Genomic DNA, 17,053 nt, shown 5'->3' on the forward strand with positions numbered 1-17,053 from the left:
TCTACATACCATTCTAGTCCGTCTTTGTCCTTTAACATAACGTGGCATATATAACATAAAGATATCCTAAACATCCCCCCCACACACATGAGAGTTACCGGTTGTGGCACAACTTGCAAAAAAACCGCTCGGGCTCGCCTGGCTCGCTGGCTCGCCAGTCTCGCCTCGCTATTTTTTGCAAGTTGTGTCCACAACCGGTAACTCTCGTGTGTGTGGGGGTCGCAATGCCAAAACTCTCATGTGTGTGGGGCCCGCAAGGCCAGCCCTTTTGTGTGAAAGGAGGAAAATGTGAGTGGCTTTCACATTCCTAACTTCCTGAAGCAGTTTCGCCGGACCCGACAGTGTACCAATCGTTGTATGGCGCCATTGTATTAAATTACAACAAACCTTTAATTGCTGTGCCAGAAATAATTCCTATTGAACAAATGCTCTTATTGAGTAAACGAAGATGGGAAGAGGGAGAACTGGAGAAATTAACTTGAGTGTAAAGAAAAACTTGAAAAGATCTCGTGGAAAAGCGTTTACAACCTACAAAAAAACTAAAGAAAATGAAAAACAAATAACAATCCTTTTAACAGACGAGGTGATTGAAAAATTAAAAAAATTAGACAGCAGTGTTGTCGCAAACGTTTTAACAAGCTAAACAAGACTTGCACGCTCCGGTGAGTGCATAAATTATTGCAGCAACACAGAAAGTCACAACAATGACTTTGATTGCGTGGGTGTATTGCTGTCAAGAAACGGAAAACCCCCTTGACGTAATCTAGTTGTTTTTTTTTTAGGAGTTTTTAGAGGACAGAGCTCAGTTATAGAAATGCCGTCATGGGTGCATTTTTAGAATATAAACCGATAAATAGAAATGGCGTCAGGGATGTATTTTTTAAGCAAACACCATAACCAAATTTTGGAACCTAAAAGCCAAAAAATAATATTTTATAAGATAGATCAGATTCAATTGAACTGTTTCAACAACCAGAGAAGTGAAAAAAAAATCCTGCGTAAAATTATTTTTGCTTATACAGCACATTCCAAATCGCACAATAGAAAGGACATTCCAAATCGCACCACACATTCCTGTTCGCTTGTGATTTTTTTTTTCACGAAAAAAAAATTTTTTAAAAAACGCTGAAAATCAATGGCGAATCGGCATGTTTGGCATGTGCGTGTGACGTACCGGAAGTCCAGAATATTCTAAAGCGACATGATTGTAAACAAGCCGATGTGTTAATCAAGCTTTAAACGGCTAAAGCAAAAAAATTGAGAATCAACTGGCAAAAGATTAAAAATTGGTAGAAAAGACTCTTGATTGAAACAGTAGTACAGAGAGTATTTGACAAAAACCACAGCCGGTGTTTGTCATTGGCGATGAGTCATGATATTACACCGTCTAAAAATATCATTCGGGTAATACCCCGACTTTGTCACCCACGCACGCAAACACAAAAAAAAAATTTGCATGCCGCTGTGGGTCACGCAATTTCTCGCTGTTCGCTTCAACTTAATTGTATTTTTTGCACACTCAGATTTTTAATCCTTTCGACTCGGCTGAAAGTCACTTTAAGCACGCTTTAACCTTTTATTTTGCCTCGTTCAGGCAAACAACAACCTCTCTTGTGATGTCTCGAACATTTTTTTGCAACTCGAACGACAATGCTTCCATCACAAAGTAAACGACAAGATGAGCGCAGACAATCATTCTTTTATAAAATGAAAAAATGTTTTATTGGACTGAAATTTTATTTCGAAATGTCGGTGGCACTTTCGAGAAGTTTTTTTTCCAATCTTTTGCGTTCTTCTCTCTTGATTTCTTCCCGAATTTTTCCGATGTCTGGCTGAAGTGAATTTGTTTGTTTTTTTGCAAAGTTTGAGCGTAAAGTATCTTTAAGTTGGCGATATTTTTGCATTTCTCGTGTGATCAGTTGAAACTCTTTGTCAGAAACAAGATTATCATTCAGAGCTTGTGAGACAGAGCTGTTTATCGAGTCATGTTTTGCAACAGCCAGAGCGAGGATTCTTGAGTGCTTATTAACTTTACGTTCAAGCTTTTTGTTGATAACTGACAGGCCAGTGGAAGCTGCGCCAGATATACCTGCTACTGCTGCAACAGGCACGCCGATAACAATTCCAACACCAGTAAGTGAAGTCGCAACAGCTCCAGAAGACAGAGCTGCCGTCACGGCGCCAAGACAGACCACGGAATAGTGAATAACTTTCCGGACTTTTTTATATTTTTTTAACACAAGCCTGTAATGCTCAGCTTCAGCGGATATTTCTTTTTCAATTTTACTTATTTCAGTCAGCCGAAAATTCTCGGCATTTGTTGGGAGGCTTGGATAAAGTTGTGTTTCTTCGCGATCACCATAAGCAGGGGCACTCGGGAGAACATTAGCAGATGACATGGTCTCGTATACATAAAAGTTATTTTTGTATTTAATTTAATTGAATTCCAACTCATATGTAAGATTTGAGCCGTTAAAATCGAATGGCTTTCCATTCTCATCTCTAATCGAAAGAGTCAGAGATGATACATTTTCTTCAGCAGAAACGTCGCGCAAGACGTTAAAATGTGTATTTTGGTAATAAACTTTTTCATACGGTTTTCCACGTATGTCAAAAAACGCTAAAAGGCTTGATGGCTTACCATTTAGCAAGCTTTGTTGCTTGTCGATAAGGTCACAGTTGATGAAGTAATTTTTAGGATTTGAAACATTATTTACCTCAATTGTTTCAAAATATTCCTTTTCAATACTTGCGTAATTCTCAAACCCAGGCAAATTAAAGAACTTAATAAGACTTTCGTTCAGTCCAAAAGCTTTTAAATTGGGCTCTTTTGCTTTTATTATCAATGAACGACCTGCAATGCCTTTTGTTACAGAAAAAATGTTTTTCTCTGGAAATCCTTTTTCAAAAATACTCCCAATGTCATCGAGTGAGAAGTTTCCTTGCCGTATATAACGCGCCTTCTCTTCCTTGTTCACTTGTTTATAAAAAACTATTCCATCCTTTTCCAAACTATTCCAGCTGTTGTAAAGAGAACAACTTAAAAGCCGGATATAGCTTGGTTTTGGAATAGGCTGGTCAAAATAAACAGTGTTCGGATTTTCTTTTGTGGTAACAGTCAGCACAACCATTTTTATATTAAATAAAAATAAAAAATGTTTAATATAAAAGAGGACCATGGATGCAAAAACAAGAGGTTTTATGAAGTGGATGAAAACCCCAGAAGCAACTACAATTTCTAAAGCGGCACAAGACAATGCATGGAAACCTTTTCTTGCAAAATATCCAAACGCTGACCGAACAAAATTTGTTGCACAGGTTGAGTTCGCGTACAACCACACAGCAACGGCAGACATTTATTACAAGGCAGGGCAAGGCCATTTGATAAATGTTTTTGGCTCTGACAGCAAATATTGGAGCCCAGAGATGAAAAAAGCACTGGGGGTGAATCAAATTTCAGGCGGTTTTCCACAACAGCTGTCACCAAGCGGCGCAAAAGGCTCATCTTTGCCAATTCCCGCGGTTGGATTTCACGAAGCCGCACCGAGTTTGAAAAAAATATTTAACAGCCAAATCAACATCTACGTCACACCAGATCAATATTTCACAACGAAATTAAGAGAGATTTTTCAAAAAACAAAACTGAAGCATACATCAGGAAAAGAGTCAAAAAGGTGGCTTGCTAGCCAAAATATGGGCTATTGGCCACAGCAACTTAACTTTGCGGTATGGTGCGCGACAACAGGCTGCGGTATAAGTCGAGATATTTTCGATGAAGAGCACTCAGCTCTTAGCTTGCCACCGATTGTGCGTAATTTTTATCTTTTTCACGTTTATTTCACGATAAGGCGAATATTGTTTCAGATGGGGGGAATTCAGAGCGTAAGCGCCTTGCCAGGCGACCCCACTTTTAGCCAGTTCGACAACAAGTACGACGTGGCTTCTTACAAAAGAATATGCGCTGAGTTCGGTGTCGACCCGTCAAGCGATTTCCGTTTCACAACAGGCGCAAACCACGGACTTGGTAACGTTTATATCTGGATTACTAACATTGGACCAAACAAAACTGGAGCAAAATACCCCGATTACGATAAATTTTCGGACGAAGGGGGAGCTGCAAGCAAAGGTAACTTGATTCAATACATCGAGCCAGACGACGCTGCATATGCACAGGCAGACTGGTTTTGTCCTAACGGCACTGAAGGGCTTACTCAGGCAGGTTTGTCGAGAGTAAACCAGTCGATAGAGGCTTTTGTCTACTGTATTCTCGGTTCGCAGGTCAACGTTCGAAGTAGCATACTTGGAACAGGCGGCCGTGCAAAGGAAGCGCAAAGTGAGTTCCTCGTGTTGGTTGAAGACGCTATAAGGCAACCTGATCTGGCAAAGTCGGTCCAAAGATACCAATTAGCCATCGACGAAGCTAAGGTTCGGCTTAACCTTGCAGTCTGCCCAGGTGCCTGGCTGATGCCCGCTCGTATGGTGATAAACACAGAAAGCGTTGTTGGTTACAATAACCAGCTTAAGCAGGCTGTTGTTGGGATGAAATTAGGAGTGAATGATGAGGTTAATAAAGCTACAAAAAAAGCAGCTCTTAAACTGATGGCGGGAGGAAAATCAAAAATCAACCCACCAAACAGCCACCCTTCAAATCCTATACACAAGAGCGCCACAGCAAAAAAAAATCAGGCACCTGCAGCAAGCGCTGCTGAAACACAAGCTAGGGACCTTTACGGTCCCCGTCCAAAGGACGGCAACGCGCAAAGCGCTAAACCTACGAAGGCCGTAGCCAATGATTCACACGAAATAAACAAAGCAACTGTCGCTGTTGGCGCGGTTGGAGCAGCAGCTTTGCTCTACACCCTTATGCGCTAACGTCTCTTTTTGATGTATTTTTCAACAAGAAAAGCAACCACAGCAAGGATAAGCAGCCAGGTGTGCTCTGCAAGAAATCCAATTACTTGACCAGCGGTTTTGAAAAGAAATTTCGCAATCGAGCCAATGAGACCAGGCAGAGCTGATGCTACCTTTGAGCCAATATCACTTAGGCCTTTCCCCAACGCTTTGCCGGTTGCCTTCAACGCGTTTGTAATGGCTCCAATAACAGAACCAATCGTGACACCAGCAGCCAGAAGTATTGCTGTTAATGTCACGCCATGTTTTTTGAAGATCTCTTTGATCCTCTCACGAAGTGGAAGCGCCCTTTCTCTTTCTGCAATCTGCGTTTGTAAACGCCCGAGCTCCTCGGTTCTTTCCGCAACTCTTTCTTCCGCGGCTTGTTTGTCAGTGGGGGAGGCATTCTCATCCTCTATAACAGCTTGATCTTCCTCGTTTTGTTGCTTCAGCTCGGCTTCTTTCTCTTTTAGATCATCCAACGCTCTTGTGTCGTTGAGCCTTTCTTGCAAAGTGTTTCTTCTGCTCTCTATGGCAGCGAGGCTTGCCCTTAGTTGGTCGACTCGTGTTTGTTCTTCTGCCTTCTGCTTAGCTTGTTTTTCAAGAGCAGCAACTTCTTTTTTTTTGTTTTCAAAATCCTTTTCAAGATTTTTTTTCAGTTGCTTAAGTCTGCGCAATTCTGATTCATTTTCAACATTTGACCCAAGTTGTTCCATCTTGGCATCTATTCGCTCGATTCTTATTCTGAAATCTTCTACTTCTTGGGTGGCTTTTTCTTTCTGCATGTCAATTGTTTCTGCCTGTTGTATTTGACTTTCAGCTTCTCTTAATCTTGGTCTCATTTCTCTTATTTCTTCATTGTCTTGAGCAATCAGAGATTCCGCTTCTGGCCCAAGGGGGGCTTTAAACTTGTTTGTGAATTTTTTGAGAAGGCCAGTTCCGTCTTTTTTGAAAATTTCGGTCTCGCCACCTTTTGATCCAAAGGATACAATTGTAGTTTCATTGCCACTCTTTTTGCTAAAACCTATTGGGCCTAATTTTGCGAAGTTCACTTTGGGGAATTTTCTTTTGATAAAATCTTTAGCTCTGTCAATCATTGCCGGTTTGTCATCTTGATGAATAAAGCTTCCCAAAAAAGGTGTTTCTTCGTAGGATGTGTCTGGCAGCCCGCTCTGTTCGTGCTGCATCGTTTGCATTTCATGTTGTTCACCCCCATGGTAGGGTGTGGATGCCTCCCCGGGCTGAAATGGTCGGGTTGTGTCGACCTCTTGTTCCTCTTCATCATCGTTATCACTGTTGTGGTCAAGATCTTGGTCCAAATCAGGGTCCTCGAATCCAAAATCACCACCACCTGTTGCCATCGCTTAATTTATATATATATATTTTTAAATTAAACTTTTCAATTTAACAATAAAACCAATCGAGAGATGGCTGCTGTTCAAGAAAACCTTCGACCGGGACGCACAGAGAAAATACTCGGCGCACTGAAAGCCGAGCGCGCGGTAAAACGAATCACTTTTGACCGCACAGAAGCCAATCCAGAGGAAACGTTGTATGTTTCAGTGCCCAAGCTGAACGAAAACGAGGTCATTGTGCCCGGCTCGCTGGCGCTGCGCTTCAACATCGACTTGAGCGGAGGCCATGCCAACAACTTTCTGGTTGACAACGTCAGCCGAGCTCTGGTCGACGATTTTGTTGTAAAGTACGAAGGCACCGTCGTGCAGGACACGGTTGGCTATGACATCTACAAAATATTTGAGGATTTTTTCCTTTCGCAGGAGGAGCGCGACGACAGGGTGCCAGAGGGCATTCAGAGCGAGGACCTTAACAAAATTCGCTCAAATGCTGGCGATAAGAAAACTTCAGGTGTGGACGCAGAAAAAAAGCTGAATGAGATATATGGAAATAAATACCGCATCCGCCTGGATCACCAGATTTTAACTGACCATGGGGCATTTTATCCTCAGGCACTATACAACGATCTTGTGTTCGAACTGAAGCTCGCGGCAGCCGAACATGTGGTCAGAGGCTCAGATACAACAAAACTAAAATACAAGTTGACAAACATCCAGCTGGAGTACGAGATGATAAGAAGCGAGGAAATTGCAGATGAAGCGTTCAGCGCTTATTCGGGCGGCAAAGAGTTCGCTTACGACCACATCCAGCGTGTTAAAGTGGTGACTTTTGCAAAAGGCTCCGACACACGTCTGAATCTAAGGGTCAACCCGCAGAGGAGGTCCATGAAAGGTATCTTGCTCCTATTTATTGAGCAATATAACAAAGGTGCAAGGAGCTCGGAAAAGTACATTAACCCGGACCTTACAAAAGTAAGCATCACTGTCAACGGCTCGCCAAACATGCTGTACAACAACGGCATCGAAGGAATGGACATTTGGGGAGAAGTTAAAAGATTCTACATGAAAGAAAAAAATAAAACGCAGCACATGACTCTGCAAAAGTTTTACACAGAAGACAAGTTTGGCCTTCTTATTGATCTGCGTTCCATGGCTGACCACTCGATGCACGGAAGCGGCACGCGCCTTGTGAACACAAAGGACGGTGTCCAGCTTGAGCTAGAGAGGAAAGCAAGCGGCTCAGGTAATTTGAACTGCCACATTTACGTAATCAGCGACGCCCAAATGAATATACTTGGCAGGCAGTTAGAATCTGTGCTTTTATAATTTTTTCTTTGAAAAAGTGTACCTTAGGTACATATACGAACGAAGATGGATCCTGCCAATATACCCTTCAACGCCCTCATTGTGGGACCAACGAACTCAGGAAAAACAAGATACGTGGTCAATCAGCTTTGTGGCCCTTTCCGAGGCAAGTTTGACTACATCGTGCTCATCTGCCCGACTTTCGAGCACAACAAGACTTATTATCGCTTTGCTGAGGAAGATATTCGATTTTTTGTTTTCATTTGCGAGCAGCACGAGGTGGAATCTTGGTTAAGGCTTTCAAGATTTCTTTTTGAGGGTACGAACACGCTTATCATCCTCGACGACTGTGCTGCTTCGAAAGATGTAAAAGGAAGAACAGGGGAGTTGGTGAATCTTGCTTTCTCTGCTCGCCACGCAGGCTTGAGCATATGGGTGTTAACTCAAAAATTGACAAGCATAACATCCTCATTCCGCGAAAATGTTGCGGCAATCGTTTTCTTTTACACCCCCTCTGCCAAGACCACGAAGGCAATCTTTGAGGATTACGCTGGCGAACTTGCCAATGAGGATTACAAAGAAATCATTTTAAAGCTAAAAAAAAATAAGTTTTCGCATCTTGTCATTTCTCATCGCCACCCTTACGGCACAAAATTTTCTTATTGAACATATTTTTTAGAGTAATAAATGGCTGACCCGTTCGCAACTTCTCCTCCCGAGAGCGTCAAGGGCGCTGCAAGTGAACAAGAATTAGCTTCCGTAATGGAACTGCTAGGAGCTGAACCAGAAAGTACAGAAAGCGCTATGGCACTCATTCAAGGCCCTGACATTCCTGCTTTGCGTGAACAGCTTGCAATCCTTGTTTCAACAGGAAAAGCCAAAGAAGCAATCGGTGTGCAACTGACACACGAGCAGGTGAAGCGCTTGACAGATAAAGAAGTTGAAAAGTACTTAAAGAGATATGAGGCATACGTTGGATCCAAAACAACCGACAGCTTGATTGACAGCTTTATTTTTCTTGTTACTAAAGTCGTTGGTATGGCCGTAAATATCAAGGACGTCAATGATTATCAGAAGGAACTCAAAAACGACTACATCATCAGCAAAGAGCTGTCCACTTTGGCAGGCGGTCTGGCTTTGAAATGCGGCCGCTTTCTTGCCGTTGCAAATGCTGCGCTCATCACAACAAAGCACATTGTTTTAAACGAAGCTACAAAGTCGCACACTTCGCTGTGCGAAACCAAAGGTGCTTCCAAAGATGCGGACACAAACACTACTGAAGATTTTTCTGAGCAATGCTAAGAAAATGCTAAGTAATTACTGAACAATGCTTAGCAATTGCTTAGCAAAAAATCTTGCTGAGCAATTTTCTATTTAAATATTATTTTTTTTTATTATAAATGGCCGAGCTCGAACAAACTCCGATCGCTCAAGAAGAACAGAAACAAGTTACTTCAACAACTCCAGCAACAAAGCCTGCCAAAAATCCAAAGCGAGTTGCTGCTGGCAAGCTTGCAGCTGAAAAAACAAAACAGGCTCGTGAAGCACAGAAAAAAGCTGCTGTCGAGGCTGCTGCAATAATTGCAAAAGAAAAGGAAAAGAAATCTGCTGCTGCAAAGCGAAATGCAACACCACCGGACGTAACGGAACCAGCTCCGCCCGAGGCTCAGCCGCAATCAAGCGGTCTCACCACAAATCAATGGATATCTTTGCTTGGTATCGGCGGTGCAATCGTTACAACTTATGTGAAACGCGAAGACATAAAAGGCTTTATAAACGAAAAAAGAAGTCCAACATTTAAAGCTCCGCCAACTCTTATAACTGATGACACACCAGTTACAGCAGAAAGTATTGGAAGGGTTGCAACGCGTTCTTCAGACACGCCTTCGACAATCCAAAATGCCATTAGACCTCGCAAACAAAGAGGAATCCGTCCGATGGATTAAAAAATTTCTTTTGAACATTTATTTTTCATTTATTATACCGACAATGTCCCTTGGTTTTATTCTTGACAACCTTGTTAAAGGTGCAGCTATGGCTGGTATTGCATTACTTTGGTTTGAATTTTCCAAAACTTGCGTTAAAACCGCTATTCGGGTGCAAAAGGATGAGGATACAATTTTTAAAAGAGGTATAAAAAAAACAAAAGAAGTTGAATCTGGTGAAGAAGTTGCAAACTTTGCTTCGCAAAACGGTGAAGAATAAACAAAAAAATTTTTCAATTGAATATTTTTTATTATTTTATACTGAACCGCCATGTCCGACAACAAGCTCGTGAAAACGCTCATGGATGCCGCCACCATTACAGGTCTCGCCGCCGGAATCGGCTGGGCTGCCAAAAAAGTTGTAAAAGAAAACTTCACATCCGACCCAAGCAGCAGTTTTATGAACTATGTAAAGTTCACAGCCGTCATGGCTGGCAGCGTTGCACTTAAACAGTATCTCGAGGACCAGAAAATTCTCCCCACCAATTAAAAAAAAATATCATAATATAAGAACAAAAACACACAATGGCAAGCGTCGCGATTATGGCTGGCGGAGCTATCTTGAACGCTGCTGCTTTCATTGGCGGCAACTATCTTGCTCGAGCTTTGGGTGGCGGAGATGACGCCGCTTTGAAAGAAAAAGAAAGACACGACAAAGCTCTCGAGGCTTACCAGGCAGCTTACGCGAAGTACTCTCGCGACCGCACGAAGCTTCTCGACTGGATCGAAACCAACAATGAGATCAAACAGCAAGCGAAACAAAACTTTACGAACACAGACTACGCTTTCAAACTCTACAACCAGGCACATCCTGACAAACAAATGATTCCTCCGAAAGAACCCAAGTTCTCTGATTTCTATCAGCCAAGCGAGCAGCAGAAACAAGGTGAACTTATGTTCGTTGGCGCAGGCGCTCTTGCTCTTGGGTACGCTGCCTTTCGGTTTCTTTAAACGTTTCTTTTTTTTCTTGTATACGCATGGATGCAAAGATTTTTGCGGAGCAAAACTTTTCGAAGAAAATCTCGAAAGTCTACTATAGCCCCCAGGGCTATTGGAAGGGAATTGCTGCGATAAAAAAATTAGCCGAGGCGGCCAAGGTTTCCGAAGATGCCGCAAAAAAGTGGCTAGTTAAGCAGGCCCTTTGGCAGATCTACCTTCCGGCACCACGATACGTTCCTCGCCCAAAATTCGATGTTTCTTCTCCAAACGCGGTCCACCAGGCGGACCTTCTTTTTCTGCCACACGACAAACTGCCGCGAGGGCGAAAAGTTTACAAATACGCGCTGACTGTTGTTGACGTTGCCAGCCGTTTCAAAGAGGCCGAGCCTTTGACCTCCAAAGATTCAACTGAGGTTGCAAAAAAGGTTTTCAGACAATTTACAGGCGAAGTGCACTAAAATGGCCACAGATGCTGCAAGTTGACCCTGGTCGCGAATTCATGGGATCTGTTACTAAAGAAATGGAAAATCACAAAACCTATATTAGACGCGGGCGTGTTAACATTCACAGAGATCAAGCTATTGTTGAACGTTTTAATCAAACACTGGCAGGGCGCCTGTTTGGTTATCAGTACGGTGTCGAGATGAACCTGCCATCTGGCCAGCGGTCGACAGCGTGGGTAAAAAGGCTACCCGAAGTTGTTGCCGCTCTAAACAACGAAGTAACCAGTCTTACTGGTAAGAAACCTGCTGCTGCAATTAAAGAAAAGGCTGTTTCGTCAAAACCGTCCTCAAAATATACAAGACCTGTTGGCAAGAAAGAAAAAAAACTCCCCTCTCTCGTTAATGTGCGCTTTCTCTACCAACCTGGCGAGCTGGAAGGCGGCGTAAAAAGGGCTACAGATCCGATTTGGTCATTAAAAGTCTACAGCATTGAAAGGTCTGTTACTAAACCTAATCAGCCAGTTCTTTATTACTTGCACGATGGTCCAAAGCGCGGCTTCGTGCGTGAAGAATTGCTTGTTATTCCTCCAAATACACAGTTACCACCAAGCACTTAGTGCTTGAGCCCCTTGGGCTCAGAAAAGCTCTAAACGTTATGTTTATGTAGGCTTTGTTTCGCAAAACTTATACCCGTAAGCATTTGTATGTATCCCATCATCCGCTATCCATCGCTTTGAGTCAAAGGAGGATAGCGATTTTTTGTTCACCACTATCGAACACAACTCATGCTTAAAGCTTCTTAGCATGTGCATTTCGTGAAAGCTTTCCTTGGTTTGGAAAAGTGTTTCTTTGAAATTTTCGTGATTTATCTTTTTCTTTGTCACACACTCTTTTACCCCCTTTGCCTTTTTTATATTTATTTCGTCCACTTTTAGCATTTTGCAACATTTTAGCACACTTGCTTTCGGATGTTTCTTTATTATTTTTTTGACCAATTCTTCATCGTTTGCCATTATTGCCTGCATTCTTTTCCCGGCCCCTGCGCACGCGCACTCTTTTATTTCCACCTCAGGGAAGCCTTTCTTTATTTTTTCAATTTCATTTTTGCTTTCACCTTCTGTCATTATTGAATACATTTTTGGCCTCAAACAAACGCACTCTGAAATTTGTTTTCCTGCGCATTCGTCTTTCATTTTTCCCAAAACTTTTTTGTTTTTTGTTGAAAACAGCGAATGATCTTTCGGGTAGTCGCTTGTGTCGTACTTGTCAATGTTTTCTGCCATGTCCGCGTAAACGTCTTCTGTTTCTATCTCAAGCAAAAGGCTGTCTGTGTCTGTATACAAAAGCTCGCAACGCTCCCCGTACTCTTTTTTCAGGTGGTTGTAATAAAAATCGTACATACATAACTTGCTTACGTCAAGGATGGTCATGCCTGTGTAGACCGGTTTATTAAGAAAAAGCTTACTTTTTCGCATGTCTATTCCAACCAGATCGTTTGAAAACATTACATGTCTTGAATACAATGGGCTTGCAACTAATTTTCTTATTTTCTTTGTTTCGTCGCTGCGCACTATTCTTATGTCTACACGGTTTCTCAGGTTTTCCATTGTTTTTCCAAAAACTGAGTTATTCATCAGCTTGTAAAAGTTCTTTTCAAAGTCGCTTTTCGCTTCTTTTCGGAATTCTGTGTTCATCCGGATGTACGGCTCCATCCACGCCTCTTGTTCAAACTCTAAGACCCTGTGCACTTTTTTGAGTTTCATTCCCTGTTTTAGATAAAACTGCAAGTTTCGGTAATGCACGACGTAATTGGTTTTGTCTTCAAGAGTTAAAACAAGCTTTTCGGTGTCTGGCGGGTGCAAATCAAGATTTTTTATTGTTTTGTTTTGGTAAGGCGAAAACATTTCTTTGTTTATTTTCTTTTTCTCTGGTGCTAATGGATAGCTGTTGTGGGCGTCATGCAGCTCTTTCGGGTATTCCAAGTCCACCTCTAAAATCCATCCAGCTTTTGCATACTCTTTTTTTGTCGTTATTTCTTTTTCTGTTGGCATAACCTTTTTCCATCTAAATCCACTTTTTGGAAGCGGCTTGCTCATTGCCCACCCGTAAAGGTTATTCGCATCGAGGTACGTTATGTATTTTTTTGGCTGGCTCGGGTCAAATCCCTCAACATAAGGGTTGTTCGCCTTTGCATACCTCTTGCTTACCATCGAAATCCCGCCTCTTATTCCCCTTTCGACAAAAAGATGCATTTCATAGTCTGTAAGTAACTCAAGCTCCACGCCTGTCTTTTTCAAGAGTGCGTCCCAAGCAAGGCCTGGCGTCGTGTAATAATTCGCGGGGTCCAACCCGTACTTCTCAAGACAGAGTTTTCGGAAGCTTTCAAAGACGTCGGCTAACAGGGTCACGTCAGTCTTAACGTACAAATCGTGGTAGTCGCCCAGGGTCTGGCAGCCAAAGGTTTCCCACACGTTTTGCGCGTGTTCGTACTCTTTATCCGTTATGTTCTCATCATTAAGTTTGCTGTAAAACTTTTCTTTTTCAGGCAAACTTGTTTCGCTAAATCTTTCCCATGAGTCCATGTATTCGTAAGGATAGATTCCCTTTTTGCAAAGAAGTTCAAAACTTTCATCAGACGACTGTGTTGAATTAGATTTTGTTATATTTAATTCCTCCTTCGGCATCGCTTTTACAAGTGAATCAAGACTTCCTTTAAGAAAGTTTAAGCTGTCTATAAAACGCAGTTTGCCAAGTGAAAATGTGATGTATTTTTCCATGTTGTTTGCAACACATTTTACTTCTTTCTGTGCCTCTTTTGAAATCTTTGAAATTGACTGCATTAAATGGTGCGCATCATAACCCCTCAGGTTGTGAAATGCAACTGGTATTTGGACCTTTTTCGGATCTAATCGCATCATAAAGTTACAAATGTTGTGTGCGGCTCCTCGAAACTTGCCTGTTATGTGGCAATGGTCTTTTACCACATCCTTGTAGTTCGGCTGGATAAGCGGCTTGTGGCACGCTAAGCAGTTTTTTTGGTTTTTCGCTGCTAATTTGTGTGTTTCTTTTTCAAGCTTTTTTAGCTTATAGTGGGTTTCGGTATCCAGGTTTTTTGCCTCTTTTTCCTTTCTGTAATAACATTTTTTGTGCATCTGTCCAAAGTAATTAAGCTCCTTTTTATTTCCAATCCAAACTGGCAAAGAGTCCAAAAAGTTTTGTTTTATTAGCGTTTCTTCGCAAATGTGGCAATTGGTTGCATTTTTGAAGTTTACCCAGTCTTTTGCCGTCATCACAAGGGGTTTTTGCTTTGACAATTCATATCTTATTTTCTTTTCTTCACTTAAAAGACAGTTCAAGAATACTTCAACGGAGTTTTCTCCTCTGTACACAAATGTTTTTTCGTGTTTACCATCACTTCTTACAACTGTGTAAGCAAATCCGCATGCCTCGTGCTGTTCTGTTTTGTCTGTGTAACTCGGCTTCATGTCTTTTACTTCTTCACCAAGGTCTTTTCTTATCTGGCGCTCCTCGGGCGTTTCGCGTTTACACCCTTCTATCGGCCTTAGCAATGCCTCAAAGTCGGCGTAAATCGTATAAGGCGCTTTCATTTGTTTTTGGTAGTTTTTAAAAGAAAGAGTGTTTTTCCCCTTCTCCGGCATTTCAATCCTTGTTGGCCTGCCTTTAGCGCCATTGCAATATTTTTTGTGCTTTTCGAGCAAGTCTTCTCTTGTAAAACCTGTCAAGCACATCATGCAAAAGTGTTTTTTATGCTGATCTCCAGTTTGGTCATGTAACAAAGCACTTACTCTTTTTATAAAACAGTAGTGCTGTGTTAATCCTGACTCAATCAACATAAGGAATATACGGGGAATGCTATTTTCTTTTTCGCTTAATCTTAAAGGTATCACACATTCGTCTTCTGAGTCCCACCCAAGCACATTTATTGCAAGGTCCCTGTTTTGCGCCTCAAGCCTGTCAATCTGCTTTAGTGGAGTTGGAAAATCGATTCCATTGTAGTTAATGCCGTCGTCAACTGGGTATCTGCTTGTTCTTTGTGGATTTTTCCCATCTCTTGGAGGAAATAATGCAGCTCTCAAAGCCCATTTTAGGCATTGGTTATCTCTGTTTTGCACGTTAATAATTGCTTTCTTGTTTGCCAACTTTGGGGGCAAAGGCAAATAAGTTCCTCCTCTCAATGGCTGATAACGCGCAACGTTGATGTACGCATTTGTTATTCTTTCAATGGCCCACCCAGAGCCGTTCTCTGACCAACCCTCAATTTCTCCCTTTGCTTTGTCAATAAATTTGTCAAACTCTTTTTTTATTTGGTCTTTGTCGTTTTTTAAAAAAAGGTGTGGTTCACTTTCTCTGAAATAGTGTTCCATGTGTTGCGTCTCACCGTCTATTTGTTTTGAAAATTTGACTTCAAGTCCAAAGCTTGCTTTTAAATTTTGTAAGTCATCAATTTCGCTTACCAAAAGCTCATAAAACTTTTTTTTGTTTTTTCTTGCAAAAGTGTAAAGATCTTTGTTGTTTTCGTTAGCTTCCGGTATGTTCATTTTCCATACACGGAGCCATTCGTTAAAATCGGTGTGGGCCAATAAAAAAGTTAAATTTCTTTGGGGGTTTTCTTGAAATTCACGGAGGTTTTCCTCCATCATAGCTTGCAAAACTTCTGACGAATATCTTGCTGCAGCCATTTTTCGGTGTATATACCTTAAAAATATTTGTTCAATTGATATTTATTCCTAGCACAGGGTTGGCCTTGCGAGCCCCGCACACAAAAGGGCTGGCCTTGCGGGCCCCACACACATGAGAGTTTTGGCATTGCGACCCCCACACACATGAGAGTTACCGGTTGTGGACACAACTTGCAAAAAATAGCGAGGCGAGACTGGCGAGCCAGCGAGCCAGGCGAGCCCGAGCGGTTTTTTTGCAAGTTGTGCCACAACCGGTAACTCTCATGTGTGTCCCCCCAAGTGAGAGCTTCTCATACATCTCTTTATGATTATGTGGGACGATTAAATGTAGAGGGCCGCACAACGTTAGGGAGACTACGGCACAATTCTTTGCCGGATCTCACGTAGCTTGGAGATGCATGTACTAGAACTCACTCGAGGTGTATAAAACAGTAATTTTAAATGCACGGCTAGTACGACGACACTTTGTATTGGACAATTTGATTTGGCCGATATAACGACTAGTCAACTAGTCTTCTTCAGGGCCAGAGGGCCGACTAGTTGACTAATATAAGTCGTAATATTTGCCAAATAAATTGTCCAATACAAAGTGTCGTCGTACTTGCCGTGCATTTAAAATTACTGTCTTTATGAATAGCTGCAAACCGTTTATATGAGAAATTTGAAGGTAGGATGATCCTGTGGAGCAAGCCAACTTTTTTCCATGCCGAGCACTGAAAAGTTTGGACAAACAGAGCTGCATATAACAGGGAGGGCCGAGGTTTGGCTCGGGCAGCAGGGATAATTTTTTTCATAAACCCTCTGCAGAAGATGGCTCGGGGGAGAGGGTAACCCTCCAATCCTACCAGGGACAACTCTCCTCCATATAAACAGGAGACTGTTTCAGTTATATAAAAAAGGTAAACAGTGTAGATCGTTCCAAATTTTCGTGGCGTAAAAAGAAAAGGATCTCTGAAAGTATATACATTTTTTTACGTCAGGAGTTTGTAGGAGTAGTTGGCCAGATGATGGAAGGAAACAAGCTGGTTTGCTGACCCTCATACACTGAAAAACAATTCGACTGTATGTATCGTCAATGACTGTTTAGCTCGTGCGTTTTATGTACCTATCGCGTTCCGTTTTGCGCGCACTTAACATGGTCGCGCAGGGACTTTATATTTTTTCTACACATAGGGATCCTTAATCGGCTTGCCCTGGTACATGGTGCTCATACAGTTCCCTAATCTTTACCAACTTGGTTTCTTAACTTTATTAACACGGTCACCATAATGGCAAGAAGCTGCAAACAGCTTTTACTCGGGCCATCTTAAACGCAGAGAGCGTTTCGTGTACTTTTGCAAGTTTGGCGACGATTATTTCACCCCAGACCTTCAGTTTCTCTTTTCGGAATACAATGATTTGCCTAGCCTGCGTTGCAGACGAACAAAACCCCGGTT

This window comes from Oculina patagonica, chromosome 6, assembly GCF_052425735.1.
Source record: "Oculina patagonica isolate OP01 chromosome 6, crgOcupat, whole genome shotgun sequence".
NCBI lineage: Eukaryota > Metazoa > Cnidaria > Anthozoa > Scleractinia > Oculinidae > Oculina > Oculina patagonica.